The following is a 19,231-nucleotide window of genomic DNA, read 5'->3' as shown; positions in this document are numbered from 1 at the left end:
TAATCGAAAGGTTGGAGTATCGAGCCCACCAGGTGGTGGTGCAGCGCTTTTTTTTCTTTGGGCTGATAGCTTTGAAGATATGTTCTGATGTTTGTGAGAGTGGAACAGGACTGTCTCCGTGGCGCAATTGGCTAGCGCGTTCGGCCGTTAACCGAAAGGTTGGAGGTTCGAGCCCACCCGGTGGTGGTGCTGCGCCTTTTTTTCTAGGGGCTGATAGCTTTGAAGATATGTTCTGATGGTGATGAGAGTGGAGCAGGACTGTCTCCGGGGCGCAATTGGCTAGCGCGATCGGCTGTTAACCGAAAGGTTGGAGTTTCGAGCCCTCCCAGTAGTGGTGTGTTGATTTTTCTTTGCGCTGATAGCTTTGAAGATAGCTTCTGATGGTGGTGAGAGTGGAGCACGACAGTCTCCGTGGCGCGATTGGCTAGCGCGATCGTCTGCTAACCGAAAGGTTGGAGGTTCGAGCCCACCCGGTGGTGGTGCGGCGCTTTTTTTTCTTTGGGCTGATAGCTTTGAAGATATGTTCTGATGGTGGTGAGAGTGGAGCAGGACTGTCTCCGTGGCGCAATTGGCTAGCACGATGGGCTGTTAACCGAAAGGTTGGAGTTTCGAGCCCACCTGGTGGTGGTGGTGCGTTGCTTTTTCTCTTTGCGCTGAAGCTTTGAAGGTATGTTCTGATGGTGGTGAGAGTCAAGCAGGACTGTCTTCGTGGCGAAATTGGCAAGCGCGTTCGGCCGGTAACCGAAAGGTTAGAGGTTCGAGCCCACCCGGTGGTGGTGCGGCGCTTTTTTTTCTTTGGGCTGCTAGCTTTGAAGATATGTTCTGATGGTGGTGAGAGTGGAGCAGGACTGTCTCCGTGGCGCAATTGGCTAGCGCGATCGGCTGTTAACCGAAAGGTTGGAGGTTCGAGCCCTCCCGGGAGTGGTGTGTTGCTTTTTTTCGTTGGGCTGATAGCTTTGAAGTTATGTTCTGATGGTGGTGAGAGTGGAACAGGACTGTCTCCGTGGCGCAATTAGCTTGCGCGATTGGCTGTTAATCGAAAGGTTGGAGTATCGAGCCCACCAGGTGGTGGTGCAGCGCTTTTTTTCTTTGGGCTGATAGCTTTGAAGATATGTTCTGATGGTGGTGAGAGTGGAACAGGACTGTCTCCGTGGCGCAATTGGCTAGCGCGTTCGGCCGTTAACCGAAAGGTTGGAGGTTCGAGCCCACCCGGTGGTGGTGCTGCGCCTTTTTTTCTATGGGCTGATAGCTTTGAAGATATGTTCTGATGGTGATGAGAGTGGAGCAGGACTGCCTCCGTGGCGCAATTGGCTAGCACGATGGGCTGTTAACCGAAAGGTTGGAGTTTCGAGCCCACCTGGTGGTGGTGTGTTGCTTTTTTCTTTGCGCTGAGAGCTTTGAAGGTATGTTCTGATGGTGGTGAGAGTGGAGCACGACTGTCTCCGTGGCGCAATTGGCTAGCGCGATTGGCTGTTATCCAAAAGGTTGGAGGTTCAAGCCCACTCGGTGGTGGTGCGGCGCTTTTTTTCCCTTGGGTGGTTGCTCTGAAGAAATGTTCTGACGGTGTGAGAGTGGAGCACGACTGTCTCCGTGGCGGAATGGGCTAGCGCGATCGGCTGTTAACCGAAAGGTTGCAGGTTCGAGCCCTCCCGGGAGTGGTGTGTTGCTTTTTTTTCTTTGGGCTGATAGCTTTGAAGATATGTTCTGATGGTGGTGAGAGTGAAGCAGGACTGTCTTCGTGGCGAAATTGGCAAGCGCGTTCGGCCGGTAACCGAAAGGTTAGAGGTTCGAGCCCACCCGGTGGTGGTGCGGCGCTTTTTTTTTCTTTAGGCTGATAGCTTTGAAGATATGTTCTGATGGTGATGAGAGTGGAGCAGGACTGTCTCCGTGGCGCAATTGGCTGCGCGATAGGCTGTTAACCAAAAGGTTGGAGTTTCAACCCCTCCCGGGAGTGGTGTGTTGCTTTTTTGCGCTGATAGCTTTGAAGATATGTTGTGGTGGTGGTGAGAGTGGAGCAGGACTGTCTCCGGGGCGCAATTGGCTAGCGCGATCGGCTGTTAACCGAAAGGTTGGAGGTTCGAGCCCACCCGGTGGTGGTGCGGCGCTTTTTTTTCTTTGGGCTGATAGCTTTGAAGATATGTTCTGATGGTGTTGAGAGTGGAGCAGGACTGTCTCCGTGGCGCATTTGGCTAGCACGATCGGCTGTTAACCGAAAGGTTGGAGTTTCGAGCCCATCCGGTGGTGGTGTGTTGCTTTTTTCTTTGCGCTGATAGCTTTGAAGATATGTTCTGATGGTGGTGAGAGTGGAGCACGACTGTCTCCGTGGCGCAATTGGCTAGCGCGATCGGCTGTTAACCGAAAGGTTGGAGGTTCAAGCCCACTCGGTGGTGGGGCGGCGCTTTTTTTCCTTTGGGCGGTTAGCTCTGAAGAAATGTTCTGAAGGTGTGAGAGTGGAGCACGACTGTCTCCGTGGTGCAATTGGCTAGCGCGCTCGGCTGTTAGCCGAAAGGTTGGAGGTTCGAGCCCTCCCGGGAGTGGTGTGTTGCTTTTTTTTGTTGGGCTGATAGCTTTGAAGATATGTTCTGATGGTTGCGAGAGTGAAGCAGGACTGTCTCCGTGGCGCAATTGGCAAGTGCGTTCGGCCGTTAACCGAAAGGTTGGAGGTTCGAGCCCACCCGGTGGTGGTGCTGCGCCTTTTTTTCTATGGGCTGATAGCTTTGAAGATATGTTCTGATGGGGATGAGAGTGGAACAGGACTGTCTCCGTGGTGCGATTGGCAAGCGCGATCGTCTGTTAACCGAAAGGTTGGAGGCTCGAACCCACCCGGTTGTGGTGCGGCGCTTTTTTTTCTTTAAGCTGATAGCTTTGAAGATATGTTCTGATGGTGGTGAGAGTGGAGCACGACTGTCTCCGTGGCGCAATTCGCTAGCGCGATCGGCTGTTAAATGAAAGGTTGGAGTTTCGAGCCCTCGCGGGAGTGGTGTGTTGCTTTTTTCTTCGCGCTGATAGCTTTGGAGAAATGTTCTAACGGCGGTGAGATTGGAGCACGACTGTCTCCGTGGTGCAATTGGCTAGCACGTTCGGCTGTTAACCAAAAAATTGGAGGTTTGACCCCTCCCGGGAGTGGTGTGTTGCTTTTTTCTTTGCGCTGATAGCTTTGAAGATATGTTCTGATGGTGGTGAGAGTGGAGCACGACTGTCTCCATGGCGCAATCGGCTAGCGCGATCGGCTGTTAACCGAAAGGTTGGAGGTTCGAGCCAACCGGGAAGTGGTGCGGCGCTTTTTTTTCTTTAGGCTGATAGCTTTGAAGATATGTTCTGATGGTGATGAGTGTGGAGCAGGACTGTCTCCGTGGCGCAATTGGCTAGCGCGATCGGCTGTTAACCAAAAGGTTGGAGTTTCGACCCTTCCCGGGAGTGGTGTGTTGCTTGATTCTTTGCGCTGATAGCTTTGAAGATATGTTGTGGTGGTGGTGAGAGTGGAGCAGGACTGTCTCCGGGGCGCAATTGGCTAGCGCGATCGGCTGTTAACCGAAAGGTTGGAGGTTTGAGCCCACCCGGTGGTGGTGCGGCGCTTTTTTTTCTTTGGGCTGATAGCTTTGAAGATATGTTCTGATGGTGTTGAGAGTGGAGCAGTACTGTCTCCGTGGCGCATTTGGCTAGCACGATCGGCTGTTAACCGAAAGGTTGGAGGTTCAAGCCCACTCGGTGGTGGTGCGGCGCTTTTTTTCCTTTGGGCGGATAGCTCTGAAGAAATGTTCTGAAGGTGTGAGAGTCGAGCACGACTGTCTCCGTGGCGCAATTGGCTAGCACGTTCGGCTGTTAACCGAACAATTGGAGGTTTGAGCCCTCCCGGGAGTGGTGCGTTGCTTTTCTCTATCGGCTGATAGCTTTGAAGATATGTTCTGATGGTAGTGAGAGTGGAGCAGGACTGTCTCCATGGCGCAATTGGCTAGCACAATCGGCTGTTAACCGAAAGGTTGGAGTTTCGAGCCCTCCCAGTAGCGATGTGTTGCTTTTTCTTTGCGCTGATAGCTTTGAAGATATGTTCTGATGGTGGTGAGAGTGGAGCACGACTGTCTCCGTGGCGCGATTGGCTAGCGCGATCGTCTGCTAACCGAAAGGTTGGAGGTTCGAGCCCACCCGGTGGTGGTGCGGCGCTTTTTTTCTTTGGTATGTTCTGATGGTGGTGAGAGTGAAGCAGGACTGTCTCCGTGGCGCAATTGGCTAGCACGATTGGCTGTTATCCGAAAGGTTGGAGGTTCAAGCTCACTCGGTGGTGGTGCGGCGCTTTTTTTCCCTTGGGTGGTTGCTCTGAAGAAATGTTCTGACGGTGTGAGAGTGGAGCACGCCTGTCTCCGTGGCGCAATGGGCTAGCGCGATCGGCTGTTAACCGAAAGGTTGCAGGTTCGAGCCCTCCCGGGAGTGGTGTGTTGCTTTTTTTTCTTTGGGCTGATAGCTTTGAAGATATGTTCTGATGGTGGTGAGAGTGAAGCAGGACTGTCTTCGTGGCGAAATTGGCAAGCGCGTTCGGCCGGTAACCGAAAGGTCAGAGGTTCGAGCCCACCCGGTGGTGGTGCGGCGCTTTTTTTCTTTTGGCTGCTAGCTTTGAAGACATGTTCTGATGGTGGTGAGAGTGGAGCAGGACTGTCTCCGTTTCGCAATTGGCTAGCGCGATCGGTTGTTAATCGAAAGGTTGGAGTTTCGAGCTCTCCCTGGAGTGGTGTGTTGTTTTTTTCTTTGCGCTGATAGCTTTGAAGATATGTTCTGATGGTGGTGAGAGTGGAACAGGACTGTCTCCGTGGCGCAATTGGCTAGCGCGTTCGGCCGTTAACCAAAAGGTTGGAGGTTCGAGCCCACCCGGTGGTGGTGCTGCGCCTTTTTTTCTATGGGCTGATAGCTTTGAAGATATGTTCTGATGGGGATGAGAGTGGAACAGGACTGTCTCCGTGGTGCGATTGGCAAGCGCGATCGTCTGTTAACCGAAAGGTTGGAGGCTCGAACCCACCCGGTTGTGGTGCGGCGCTTTTTTTTCTTTAAGCTGATAGCTTTGAAGATATGTTCTGATGGTGGTGATATGTTCTGATGGTGGTGAGAGTGGAGCACGACTGTCTCCATGGCGCAATCGGCTAGCGCGATCGGCTGTTAACCGAAAGGTTGGAGGTTCGAGCCAACCGGGAGGTGGTGCGGCGCTTTTTTTTCTTTAGGCTGATAGCTTTGAAGATATGTTCTGATGGTGATGAGAGTGGAGCAGGACTGTCTCCGTGGCGCAATTGGCTAGCGCGATCGGCTGTTAACCAAAAGGTTGGAGTTTCGACCCTTCCCGGGAGTGGTGTGTTGCTTGATTCTTTGGGCTGATAGCTTTGAAGATATGTTCTGATGGTGGTGAGAGTGGAGCACGACTGTCTCCGTGGCGCAATTGGCTAGCGCGATCGGCTGTTAACCGAAAGGTTGGAGTTTCGAGCCCACCCCGTGGTGGTGCGGCGCTTTTTTTTCTTTGGGCTGATAGCTTTGAAGATAGGTTCTGATGGTGGTGAGAGTGAAGCACGACTGTCTCCGTGGCGCAATTGGCTAGCGCGATCGGCTGTTAACTGAAAGGTTGGAGTTTCGAGCCCTCCCGGGAGTGGTGTGTTGCTTTTTTCTTTGCGATGATAGCTTTGGAGAAACGTTCTAACGGTGGTGAGATTGGAGCACGACTGTCTTTGTGGTGCAATTGGCTAGCACGTTCGGCTGTTAACCAAAAAATTGGAGGTTTGAGCGCTCCCGGGAGTGGTGTGTTGCTTTTTTCTTTGCGCTGATAGCTTTGAAGATATGTTCTGATGGTGGTGAGAGTGGAGCACGACTGTCTCCATGGCGCAATCGGCTAGCGCGATCGGCTGTTAACCGAAAGGCTGGAGGTTCGAGCCAACCGGGTGGTGGTGCGGCGCTTTTTTTTCTTTACGCTGATAGCTTTGAAGATATGTTCTGATGGTGATGAGAGTGGAGCAGGACTGTCTCCTTGGCGCAATTGGCTAGCGCGATCGGCTGTTAATCGAAAGGTTGGAGTATCGAGCCCACCAGGTGGTGGTGCAGCGCTTTTTTTTCTTTGGGCTGATAGCTTTGAAGATATGTTCTGATGTTGGTGAGAGTGGAACAGGACTGTCTCCGTGGCGCAATTGGCTAGCGCGTTCGGCCGTTAACCGAAAGGTTGAAGGTTCGAGCCCACCCGGTGGTGGTGCTGCGCCTTTTTTTCTAGGGGCTGATAGCTTTGAAGATATGTTCTGATGGGGATGAGAGTGGAGCAGGACTGTCTCCGGGGCGCAATTGGCTAGCGCGATCGGCTGTTAACCGAAAGGTTGGAGTTTCGAGCCCTCCCAGTAGTGGTGTGTTGATTTTTCTTTGCGCTGATAGCTTTGAAGATATGTTCTGATGGTGGTGAGAGTGGAGAACGACAGTCTCCGTGGCGCAATTGGCTAGCGCGATCGGCTGTTAACCGAAAGGTTGGAGTTTCGAGCCCTCCCAGTAGTGGTGTGTTGCTTTTTCTTTGCGCTGATAGCTTTGAAGATATGTTCTGATGGTGGTGAGAGTGGAGCACGACAGTCTCCGTGGCGCGATTGGCTAGCGCGATCGTCTGCTAACCGAAAGGTTGGAGGTTCGAGCCCACCTGGTGGTGGTGGTGTGTTGCTTTTTTTCTTTGCGCTGATAGCTTTGAAGGTATGTTCTGATGGTGGTGAGAGTCAAGCAGGACTGTCTTCGTGGCGAAATTGGCAAGCGCGTTCGGCCGGTAACCGAAAGGTTAGAGGTTCGAGCCCTCCCGGGAGTGGTGTGTTGCTTTTTTTTTCGTTGGGCTGATAGCTTTGAAGTTATGTTCTGATGGTGGTGAGAGTGGAACAGGACTGTCTCCGTGGCGCAATTAGCTTGCGCGATTGGCTGTTAATCGAAAGGTTGGAGTATCGAGCCCACCAGGTGGTGGTGCAGCGCTTTTTTTCTTTGGGCTGATAGCTTTGAAGATATGTTCTGATGGTGGTGAGAGTGGAACAGGACTGTCTCCGTGGCGCAATTGGCTAGCGCGATCGGCTGTTAACCGAAAGGTTGGAGGTTCGAGCCCTCCCGGGAGTGGTGTGTTGCTTTTTTTTCGTTGGGCTGATAGCTTTGAAGTTATGTTCTGATGGTGGTGAGAGTGGAACAGGACTGTCTCCGTGGCGCAATTAGCTTGCGCGATTGGCTGTTAATCGAAAGGTTGGAGTATCGAGCCCACCAGGTGGTGGTGCAGCGCTTTTTTTCTTTGGGCTGATAGCTTTGAAGATATGTTCTGATGGTGGTGAGAGTGGAACAGGACTGTCTCCGTGGCGCAATTGGCTAGCGCGTTCGGCCGTTAACCGAAAGGTTGGAGGTTCGAGCCCACCGGTTGTGGTGCTGCGCCTTTTTTTCTATGGGCTGATAGCTTTGAAGATATGTTCTGATGGTGATGAGAGTGGAGCAGGACTGCCTCCGTGGCGCAATTGGCTAGCACGATGGGCTGTTAACCGAAAGGTTGGAGTTTCGAGCCCACCTGGTGGTGGTGTGTTGCTTTTTTCTTTGCGCTGAGAGCTTTGAAGGTATGTTCTGATGGTGGTGAGAGTGGAGCACGACTGTCTCCGTGGCGCAATTGGCTAGCGCGATTGGCTGTTATCCGAAAGGTTGGAGGTTCAAGCCCACTCGGTGGTGGTGCGGCGCTTTTTTTCCCTTGGGTGGTTGCTCTGAAGAAATGTTCTGACGGTGTGAGAGTGGAGCACGACTGTCTCCGTGGCGGAATGGGCTAGCGCGATCGGCAGTTAACCGAAAGGTTGCAGGTTCGAGCCCTCCCGGGAGTGGTGTGTTGCTTTTTTTTCTTTGGGCTGATAGCTTTGAAGATATGTTGTGGTGGTGGTGAGAGTGGAGCAGGACTGTCTTCGTGGCGAAATTGGCAAGCGCGTTCGGCCGGTAACCGAAAGGTTAGAGGTTCGAGCCCACCCGGTGGTGGTGCGGCGCTTTTTTTTTCTTTAGGCTGATAGCTTTGAAGATATGTTCTGATGGTGTTGAGAGTGGAGCAGGACTGTCTCCGTGGCGCATTTGGCTAGCACGATCGGCTGTTAACCGAAAGGTTGGAGTTTCGAGCTCATCCGGTGGTGGTGTGTTGCTTTTTTCTTTGCGCTGATAGCTTTGAAGATATGTTCTGATGGTGGTGAGAGTGGAGCACGACTGTCTCCGTGGCGCAATTGGCTAGCGCGATCGGCTGTTAACCGAAAGATTGGAGGTTCAAGCCCACTCGGTGGTGGGGCGGCGCTTTTTTTCCTTTGGGCAGTTAGCTCTGAAGAAATGTTCTGAAGGTGTGAGAGTGGAGCACGACTGTCTCCGTGGTGCAATTGGCTAGCGCGCTCGGCTGTTAACCGAAAGGTTGGAGGTTCGAGCCCTCCCGGGAGTGGTGTGTTGCTTTTTTTTGTTGGGCTGATAGCTTTGAAGATATGTTCTGATGGTTGCGAGAGTGAAGCAGGACTGTCTCCGTGGCGCAATTGGCAAGTGCGTTCGGCCGTTAACCGAAAGGTTCGAGGTTCGAGCCCACCCGGTGGTGGTGCTGCGCCTTTTTTTCTATGGGCTGATAGCTTTGAAGATATGTTCTGATGGGGATGAGAGTGGAACAGGACTGTCTCCGTGGTGCGATTGGCAAGCGCGATCGTCTGTTAACCGAAAGGTTGGAGGCTCGAACCCACCCGGTTGTGGTGCGGCGCTTTTTTTTCTTTAAGCTGATAGCTTTGAAGATATGTTCTGATGGTGGTGAGAGTGGAGCACGACTGTCTCCGTGGCGCAATTCGCTAGCGCGATCGGCTGTTAAATGAAAGGTTGGAGTTTCGAGCCCTCGCGGGAGTGGTGTGTTGCTTTTTTCTTCGCGCTGATAGCTTTGGAGAAATGTTCTAACGGCGGTGAGATTGGAGCACGACTGTCTCCGTGGTGCAATTGGCTAGCGCGATCGTCTGCTAACCGAAAGGTTGGAGGTTCGAGCCCACCCGGTGGTGGTGCGGCGCTTTTTTTCTTTGGTATGTTCTGATGGTGGTGAGAGTGAAGCAGGACTGTCTCCGTGGCGCAATTGGCTAGCACGATTGGCTGTTATCCGAAAGGTTGGAGGTTCAAGCTCACTCGGTGGTGGTGCGGCGCTTTTTTTCCCTTGGGTGGTTGCTCTGAAGAAATGTTCTGACGGTGTGAGAGTGGAGCACGCCTGTCTCCGTGGCGCAATGGGCTAGCGCGATCGGCTGTTAACCGAAAGGTTGCAGGTTCGAGCCCTCCCGGGAGTGGTGTGTTGCTTTTTTTTCTTTGGGCTGATAGCTTTGAAGATATGTTCTGATGGTGGTGAGAGTGAAGCAGGACTGTCTTCGTGGCGAAATTGGCAAGCGCGTTCGGCCGGTAACCGAAAGGTCAGAGGTTCGAGCCCACCCGGTGGTGGTGCGGCGCTTTTTTTTCTTTTGGCTGCTAGCTTTGAAGACATGTTCTGATGGTGGTGAGAGTGGAGCAGGACTGTCTCCGTTTCGCAATTGGCTAGCGCGATCGGTTGTTAATCGAAAGGTTGGAGTTTCGAGCTCTCCCTGGAGTGGTGTGTTGTTTTTTTCTTTGCGCTGATAGCTTTGAAGATATGTTCTGATGGTGGTGAGAGTGGAACAGGACTGTCTCCGTGGCGCAATTGGCTAGCGCGTTCGGCCGTTAACCAAAAGGTTGGAGGTTCGAGCCCACCCGGTGGTGGTGCTGCGCCTTTTTTTCTATGGGCTGATAGCTTTGAAGATATGTTCTCATGGGGATGAGAGTGGAACAGGACTGTCTCCGTGGTGCGATTGGCAAGCGCGATCGTCTGTTAACCGAAAGGTTGGAGGCTCGAACCCACCCGGTTGTGGTGCGGCGCTTTTTTTTCTTTAAGCTGATAGCTTTGAAGATATGTTCTGATGGTGGTGATATGTTCTGATGGTGGTGAGAGTGGAGCACGACTGTCTCCATGGCGCAATCGGCTAGCGCGATCGGCTGTTAACCGAAAGGTTGGAGGTTCGAGCCAACCGGGAGGTGGTGCGGCGCTTTTTTTTCTTTAGGCTGATAGCTTTGAAGATATGTTCTGATGGTGATGAGAGTGGAGCAGGACTGTCTCCGTGGCGCAATTGGCTAGCGCGATCGGCTGTTAACCAAAAGGTTGGAGTTTCGACCCTTCCCGGGAGTGGTGTGTTGCTTGATTCTTTGGGCTGATAGCTTTGAAGATATGTTCTGATGGTGGTGAGAGTGGAGCACGACTGTCTCCGTGGCGCAATTGGCTAGCGCGATCGGCTGTTAACCGAAAGGTTGGAGTTTCGAGCCCACCCCGTGGTGGTGCGGCGCTTTTTTTTCTTTGGGCTGATAGCTTTGAAGATAGGTTCTGATGGTGGTGAGAGTGAAGCACGACTGTCTCCGTGGCGCAATTGGCTAGCGCGATCGGCTGTTAACTGAAAGGTTGGAGTTTCGAGCCCTCCCGGGAGTGGTGTGTTGCTTTTTTCTTTGCGATGATAGCTTTGGAGAAACGTTCTAACGGTGGTGAGATTGGAGCACGACTGTCTTTGTGGTGCAATTGGCTAGCACGTTCGGCTGTTAACCAAAAAATTGGAGGTTTGAGCGCTCCCGGGAGTGGTGTGTTGCTTTTTTCTTTGCGCTGATAGCTTTGAAGATATGTTCTGATGGTGGTGAGAGTGGAGCACGACTGTCTCCATGGCGCAATCGGCTAGCGCGATCGGCTGTTAACCGAAAGGCTGGAGGTTCGAGCCAACCGGGTGGTGGTGCGGCGCTTTTTTTTCTTTACGCTGATAGCTTTGAAGATATGTTCTGATGTTGGTGAGAGTGGAACAGGACTGTCTCCGTGGCGCAATTGGCTAGCGCGTTCGGCCGTTAACCGAAAGGTTGAAGGTTCGAGCCCACCCGGTGGTGGTGCTGCGCCTTTTTTTCTAGGGGCTGATAGCTTTGAAGATATGTTCTGATGGGGATGAGAGTGGAGCAGGACTGTCTCCGGGGCGCAATTGGCTAGCGCGATCGGCTGTTAACCGAAAGGTTGGAGTTTCGAGCCCTCCCAGTAGTGGTGTGTTGATTTTTCTTTGCGCTGATAGCTTTGAAGATATGTTCTGATGGTGGTGAGAGTGGAGAACGACAGTCTCCGTGGCGCAATTGGCTAGCGCGATCGGCTGTTAACCGAAAGGTTGGAGTTTCGAGCCCTCCCAGTAGTGGTGTGTTGCTTTTTCTTTGCGCTGATAGCTTTGAAGATATGTTCTGATGGTGGTGAGAGTGGAGCACGACAGTCTCCGTGGCGCGATTGGCTAGCGCGATCGTCTGCTAACCGAAAGGTTGGAGGTTCGAGCCCACCTGGTGGTGGTGGTGTGTTGCTTTTTTTCTTTGCGCTGATAGCTTTGAAGGTATGTTCTGATGGTGGTGAGAGTCAAGCAGGACTGTCTTCGTGGCGAAATCGGCAAGCGCGTTCGGCCGGTAACCGAAAGGTTAGAGGTTCGAGCCCACCCGGTGGTGGTGCGGCGCTTTTTTTTCTTTGGGCTGCTAGCTTTGAAGATATGTTCTGATGGTGGTGAGAGTGGAGCAGGACTGTCTCCGTGGCGCAATTGGCTAGCGCGATCGGCTGTTAACCGAAAGGTTGGAGGTTCGAGCCCTCCCGGGAGTGGTGTGTGTTGCTTTTTTTTCGTTGGGCTGATAGCTTTGAAGTTATGTTCTGATGGTGGTGAGAGTGGAACAGGACTGTCTCCGTGGCGCAATTAGCTTGCGCGATTGGCTGTTAATCGAAAGGTTGGAGTATCGAGCCCACCAGGTGGTGGTGCAGCGCTTTTTTTCTTTGGGCTGATAGCTTTGAAGATATGTTCTGATGGTGGTGAGAGTGGAACAGGACTGTCTCCGTGGCGCAATTGGATAGCGCGTTCGGCCGTTAACCGAAAGGTTGGAGGTTCGAGCCCACCCGGTTGTGGTGCTGCGCCTTTTTTTCTATGGGCTGATAGCTTTGAAGATATGTTCTGATGGTGATGAGAGTGGAGCAGGACTGCCTCCGTGGCGCAATTGGCTAGCACGATGGGCTGTTAACCGAAAGGTTGGAGTTTCGAGCCCACCTGGTGGTGGTGTGTTGCTTTTTTCTTTGCGCTGAGAGCTTTGAAGGTATGTTCTGATGGTGGTGAGAGTGGAGCACGACTGTCTCCGTGGCGCAATTGGCTAGCGCGATTGGCTGTTATCCGAAAGGTTGGAGGTTCAAGCCCACTCGGTGGTGGTGCGGCGCTTTTTTTCCCTTGGGTGGTTGCTCTGAAGAAATGTTCTGACGGTGTGAGAGTGGAGCACGACTGTCTCCGTGGCGGAATGGGCTAGCGCGATCGGCTGTTAACCGAAAGGTTGCAGGTTCGAGCCCTCCCGGGAGTGGTGTGTTGCTTTTTTTTCTTTGGGCTGATAGCTTTGAAGATATGTTCTGATGGTGGTGAGAGTGAAGCAGGACTGTCTTCGTGGCGAAATTGGCAAGCGCGTTCGGCCGGTAACCGAAAGGTTAGAGGTTCGAGCCCACCCGGTGGTGGTGCGGCGCTTTTTTTTCTTTAGGCTGATAGCTTTGAAGATATGTTCTGATGGTGATGAGAGTGGAGCAGGACTGTCTCCGTGGCGCAATTGGCTAGCGCGATCGGCTGTTAACCAAAAGGTTGGAGTTTCAACCCCTCCCGGGAGTGGTGTGTTGCTTTTTTTGCGCTGATAGCTTTGAAGATATGTTGTGGTGGTGGTGAGAGTGGAGCAGGACTGTCTCCGGGGCGCAATTGGCTAGCGCGATCGGCTGTTAACCGAAAGGTTGGAGGTTCGAGCCCACCCGGTGGTGGTGCGGCGCTTTTTTTTCTTTGGGCTGATAGCTTTGAAGATATGTTCTGATGGTGTTGAGAGTGGAGCAGGACTGTCTCCGTGGCGCATTTGGCTAGCACGATCGGCTGTTAACCGAAAGGTTGGAGTTTCGAGCTCATCCGGTGGTGGTGTGTTGCTTTTTTCTTTGCGCTGATAGCTTTGAAGATATGTTCTGATGGTGGTGAGAGTGGAGCACGACTGTCTCCGTGGCGCAATTGGCTAGCGCGATCGGCTGTTAACCGAAAGATTGGAGGTTCAAGCCCACTCGGTGGTGGGGCGGCGCTTTTTTTCCTTTGGGCTGTTAGCTCTGAAGAAATGTTCTGAAGGTGTGAGAGTGGAGCACGACTGTCTCCGTGGTGCAATTGGCTAGCGCGCTCGGCTGTTAACCGAAAGGTTGGAGGTTCGAGCCCTCCCGGGAGTGGTGTGTTGCTTTTTTTTGTTGGGCTGATAGCTTTGAAGATATGTTCTGATGGTTGCGAGAGTGAAGCAGGACTGTCTCCGTGGCGCAATTGGCAAGTGCGTTCGGCCGTTAACCGAAAGGTTCGAGGTTCGAGCCCACCCGGTGGTGGTGCTGCGCCTTTTTTTCTATGGGCTGATAGCTTTGAAGATATGTTCTGATGGGGATGAGAGTGGAACAGGACTGTCTCCGTGGTGCGATTGGCAAGCGCGATCGTCTGTTAACCGAAAGGTTGGAGGCTCGAACCCACCCGGTTGTGGTGCGGCGCTTTTTTTTCTTTAAGCTGATAGCTTTGAAGATATGTTCTGATGGTGGTGAGAGTGGAGCACGACTGTCTCCGTGGCGCAATTCGCTAGCGCGATCGGCTGTTAAATGAAAGGTTGGAGTTTCGAGCCCTCGCGGGAGTGGTGTGTTGCTTTTTTCTTCGCGCTGATAGCTTTGGAGAAATGTTCTAACGGCGGTGAGATTGGAGCACGACTGTCTCCGTGGTGCAATTGGCTAGCACGTTCGGCTGTTAACCAAAAAATTGGAGGTTTGACCCCTCCCGGGAGTGGTGTGTTGCTTTTTTCTTTGCGCTGATAGCTTTGAAGATATGTTCTGATGGTGGTGAGAGTGGAGCACGACTGTCTCCATGGCGCAATCGGCTAGCGCGATCGGCTGTTAACCGAAAGGTTGGAGGTTCGAGCCAACCGGGAGGTGGTGCGGCGCTTTTTTTTCTTTAGGCTGATAGCTTTGAAGATATGTTCTGATGGTGATGAGAGTGGAGCAGGACTGTCTCCGTGGCGCAATTGGCTAGCGCGATCGGCTGTTAACCAAAAGGTTGGAGTTTCGACCCTTCCCGGGAGTGGTGTGTTGCTTGATTCTTTGCGCTGATAGCTTTGAAGATATGTTGTGGTGGTGGTGAGAGTGGAGCAGGACTGTCTCCGGGGCGCAATTGGCTAGCGCGATCGGCTGTTAACCGAAAGGTTGGAGGTTTGAGCCCACCCGGTGGTGGTGCGGCGCTTTTTTTTCTTTGGGCTGATAGCTTTGAAGATATGTTCTGATGGTGTTGAGAGTGGAGCAGGACTGTCTCCGTGGCGCATTTGGCTAGCACGATCGGCTGTTAACCGAAAGGTTGGAGTTTCGAGCCCACCCGGTGGTGGTGTGTTGCTTTTTTCTTTGCGCTGATAGCTTTGAAGATATGTTCTGATGGTGGTGAGAGTGGAGCACGACTGTCTCCGTGGCGCAATTGGCTAGCGCCATCGGCTGTTAACCGAAAGGTTGGAGTTTCGAGCCCACCCCGTGGTGGTGCGGCGCTTTTTTTTCTTTGGGCTGATAGCTTTGAAGATAGGTTCTGATGGTGGTGAGAGTGGAGCACGACTGTCTCCGTGGCGCAATTGGCTAGCGCGATCGGCTGTTAACTGAAAGGTTGGAGTTTCGAGCCCTCCCGGGAGTGGTGTGTTGCTTTTTTCTTTGCGCTGATAGCTTTGGAGAAACGTTCTAACGGTGGTGAGATTGGAGCACGACTGTCTTTGTGGTGCAATTGCCTAGCACGTTCGGCTGTTAACCAAAATATTGGAGGTTTGAGCGCTCCCGGGAGTGGTGTGTTGCTTTTTTCTTTGCGCTGATAGCTTTGAAGATTTGTTCTGATGGTGGTGAGAGTGGAGCACGACTGTCTCCATGGCGCAATCGGCTAGCGCGATCGGCTGTTAACCGAAAGGCTGGAGGTTCGAGCCAACCGGGTGGTGGTGCGGCGCTTTTTTTTCTTTACGCTGATAGCTTTGAAGATATGTTCTGATGGTGATGAGAGTTGAGCAGGACTGTCTCCGTGGCGCAATTGGCTAGCGCGATCGGCTGTTAATCGAAAGGTTGGAGTATCGAGCCCACCAGGTGGTGGTGCAGCGCTTTTTTTCTTTGGGCTGATAGCTTTGAAGATATGTTCAGATGTTGGTGAGAGTGGAACAGGACTGTCTCCGTGGCGCAATTGGCTAGCGCGTTCGGCCGTTAACCGAAAGGTTGGAGGTTCGAGCCCACCCGGTGGTGGTGCTGCGCCTTTTTTTCTATGGGCTGATAGCTTTGAAGATATGTTCTGATGGTGATGAGAGTGGAGCAGGACTGTCTCCGGGGCGCAATTGGCTAGCGCGATCGGCTGTTATCCGAATGGTTGGAGTTTCGAGCCCTCCCAGTAGTGGTGTGTTGCTTTTTCTTTGCGCTGATAGCTTTGAAGATATGTTCTGATGGTGGTGAGAGTGGAGCACGACAGTCTCCGTGGCGCGATTGGCTAGCGCGATCGTCTGCTAACCGAAAGGTTGGAGGTTCGAGCCCACCCGGTGGTGGTGCGGCGCTTTTTTTTCTTTGGGCTGATAGCTTTGAAGATATGTTCTGATGGTGGTGAGAGTGGAGCAGGACTGTCTCCGTGGCGCAATTGGCTAGCACGATGGGCTGTTAACCGAAAGGTTGGAGTTTCGAGCCCACCTGGTGGTGGTGGTGTGTTGCTTTTTTCTTTGCGCTGATAGCTTTGAAGGTATGTTCTGATGGTGGTGAGAGTGGAGCACGACTGTCTCCGTGGCGCAATTGGCTAGCGCGATTGGCTGTTATCCGAAAGTTTGGAGGTTCAAGCCCACTCGGTGGTGGTGCGGCGCTTTTTTTCCCTTGGGTGGTTGCTCTGAAGAAATGTTCTGACGGTGTGAGAGTGGAGCACGACTGTCTCCGTGGCGGAATGGGCTAGCGCGATCGGCTGTTAACCGAAAGGTTGCAGGTTCGAGCCCTCCCGGGAGTGGTGTGTTGCTTTATTTTCTTTGGGCTGATAGCTTTGAAGATATGTTCTGATGGTGGTGAGAATAGAGCAGGACTGTCTTCGTGGCGAAATTGGCAAGCGCGTTCGGCCGGTAACCGAAAGGTTAGAGGTTCGAGCCCACCCGGTGGTGGTGCGGCGCTTTTTTTTCTTTAGGCTGATAGCTTTGAAGATATGTTTTGATGGTGATGAGAGTGGAGCAGGACTGTCTCTGTGGCGCAATTGGCTAGCGCGATCGGCTGTTAACCAAAAGGTTGGAGTTTCAACCCCTCCCGGGAGTGGTGTGTTGCTTTTTTTTTGCGCTGATAGCTTTGAAGATATGTTGTGGTGGTGGTGAGAGTGGAGCAGGACTGTCTCCGGGGCGCAATTGGCTAGCGCGATCGGCTGTTAACCGAAAGGTTGGAGGTTCGAGCCCACCCGGTGGTGGTGCGGCGCTTTTTTTTCTTTGGGCTGATAGCTTTGAAGATATGTTCTGATGGTGTTGAGAGTGGAGCAGGACTGTCTCCGTGGCGAATTTGGCTAGCACGATCGGCTGTTAACCGAAAGGTTGGAGTTTCGAGCCCACCCGGTGGTGGTGTGTTGCTTTTTTCTTTGCGCTGATAGCTTTGAAGATATGTTCTGATGGTGGTGAGAGTGGAGCACGACTGTCTCCGTGGCGCAATTGGCTAGCGCGATCGGCTGTTAACCGAAAGGTTGGAGGTTCAAGCCCACTCGGTGGTGGGGCGGCGCTTTTTTTCCTTTGGGCGGTTAGCTCTGAAGAAATGTTCTGAAGGTGTGAGAGTGGAGCACGACTGTCACCGTGGTGCAATTGGCTAGCGCGCTCGGCTGTTAACCGAAAGGTTGGAGGTTCGAGCCCTCCCGGGAGTGGTGTGTTGCTTTTTTTTGTTGGGCTGATAGCTTTGAAGATATGTTCTGATGGTTGCGAGAGTGAAGCAGGACTGTCTCCGTGGCGCAATTGGCAAGTGCGTTCGGCCGTTAACCGAAAGGTTGGAGGTTCGAGCCCACCCGGTGGTGGTGCGGCGCTTTTTTTCCCTTGGGTGGTTGCTCTGAAGAAATGTTCTGACGGTGTGAGAGTGGACCACGACTGTCTCCGTGGCGGAATGGGCTAGCGCGATCGGCTGTTAACCGAAAGGTTGCAGGTTCGAGCCCTCCCGGGAGTGGTGTGTTGCTTTTTTTTCTTTGGGCTGATAGCTTTGAAGATATGTTCTGATGGTGGTGAGAGTGAAGCAGGACTGTCTTCGTGGCGAAATTGGCAAGCGCGTTCGGCCGGTAACCGAAAGGTTAGAGGTTCGAGCCCACCCGGTGGTGGTGCGGCGCTTTTTTTTTCTTTAGGCTGATAGCTTTGAAGATATGTTCTGATGGTGATGAGAGTGGAGCAGGACTGTCTCCGTGGCGCAATTGGCTAGCGCGATCGGCTGTTAACCAAAAGGTTGGAGTTTCAACCCCTCCCGGGAGTGGTGTGTTGCTTTTTTTTGCGCTGATAGCTTTGAAGATATGTTGTGGTGGTGGTGAGAGTGGAGCAGGACTGTCTCCGGGGCGCAATTGGCTAGCGCGATCGGCTGTTAACCGAAAGGTTGGAGGTTCGAGCCCACCCGGTGGTGGTGCGGCGCTTTTTTTTCTTTGGGCTGATAGCTTTGAAGATATGTTCTGATGGTGTTGAGAGTGGAGCAGGACTGTCTCCGTGGCGCATATGGCTAGCACGATCGGCTGTTAACCGAAAGGTCGGTGTTTCGAGCCCACCCGGTGGTGGTGTGTTGCTTTTTTCTTTGCGCTGATAGCTTTGAAGATATGTTCTGATGGTGGTGAGAGTGGAGCACGAATGCCTCCGTGGCGCATTTGGCTAGCGCGATCGGCTGTTAACCGAAAGGTTGGAGGTTCAAGCCCACTCGGTGGTGGGGCGGCGCTTTTTTTCCTTTGGGCGGTTAGCTCTGAAGAAATGTTCTGAAGGTGTGAGAGTGGAGCACGACTGTCTCCGTGGTGCAATTGGCTAGCGCGCTCGGCTGTTAACCGAAAGGTTGGAGGTTCGAGCCCTCCCGGGAGTGGTGTGTTGCTTTTTTTTGTTGGGCTGATAGCTTTGAAGATATGTTCTGATGGTTGCGAGAGTGAAGCAGGACTGTCTCCGTGGCGCAATTGGCAAGTGCGTTCGGCCGTTAACCGAAAGGTTGGAGGTTCGAGCCCACCCGGTGGTGATGCGGCGCTTTTTTTTCTATGGGATGATAGCTTTAGAGATATGTTCTGGTGGTGGTGAGAGTGGAGGAGGACTGTCTCCGTGGCGCAATTGGCTAGCGCGATCGGCTGTTAACCGAAAGGTTCGAGTTTCGAGCCCACCCCGTGGTGGTGCGCCGCTTTTTATTTCTTTGAGCTGATAGCTTTGAAGATATGTTCTGATGGTGGTGAGAGTGGAGCAGGACTGTCTCCACTGCGCAATTGGCTAGCGCGATCGGCTGTTAACCGAAAGGTTGGAGGTTCAAGCCCACTCGGTGGTGGTGCGGCGCTTTTTTTCCTTTGGGCGAATAGCTCTGAAGAAATGTTCTGAAGGTGTGAGAGTGGAGCACGACTGTCTCCGTGGCACAATTGGCTAGCACGTTCGGCTGTTAACCGAACAATTGGAGGTTTGAGCCCTCCCGGGAGTGGTGTGTTGCTTTTTTCTTTGCGCTGATAGCTTTGAAGATATGTTCTGATGGTGGTGAGAGTGGAGCACGACTGTCTCCATGGCGCAATCGGCTAGCGCGATCGGCTGTTAACCGAAAGGTTGGAGGTTCGAGCCAACCGGGAGGTGGTGCGGCGCTTTTTTTTTCTTTGGGCTGATAGCTTTGAAGATATGTTCTGATGGTGGTGAGAGTGGAGCACGACTGTCTCCGTGGCGCGATTGGCTAGCGCGATCGTCTGCTAACCGAAAGGTTGGAGGTTCGAGCCCACCCGGTGGTTGTGCGGCGCTTTTTTTTCTTTAGGCTGATAGCTTTGAAGATATGTTCTGATGGTGGTGAGAGTGGAGCAGGACTGTCTTCGTGGCGCAATTGGCTAGCACGATGGGCTGTTAACCGAAAGGTTGGAGTTTCGAGCCCACCTGGTGGTGGTGTGTTGCTTTTTTCTTTGGGCTGATAGCTTTGAAGATATGTTCTGATGGTGGTGAGAGTGAAGCC

Source organism: Rhipicephalus microplus, chromosome 9 (assembly GCF_043290135.1).
Source record: "Rhipicephalus microplus isolate Deutch F79 chromosome 9, USDA_Rmic, whole genome shotgun sequence".
NCBI classification, from domain to species: Eukaryota; Metazoa; Arthropoda; class Arachnida; order Ixodida; family Ixodidae; genus Rhipicephalus; species Rhipicephalus microplus.
The sequence above is the reverse complement of the archived record's forward strand: the minus strand, read 5'-3'. Positions refer to the sequence as shown.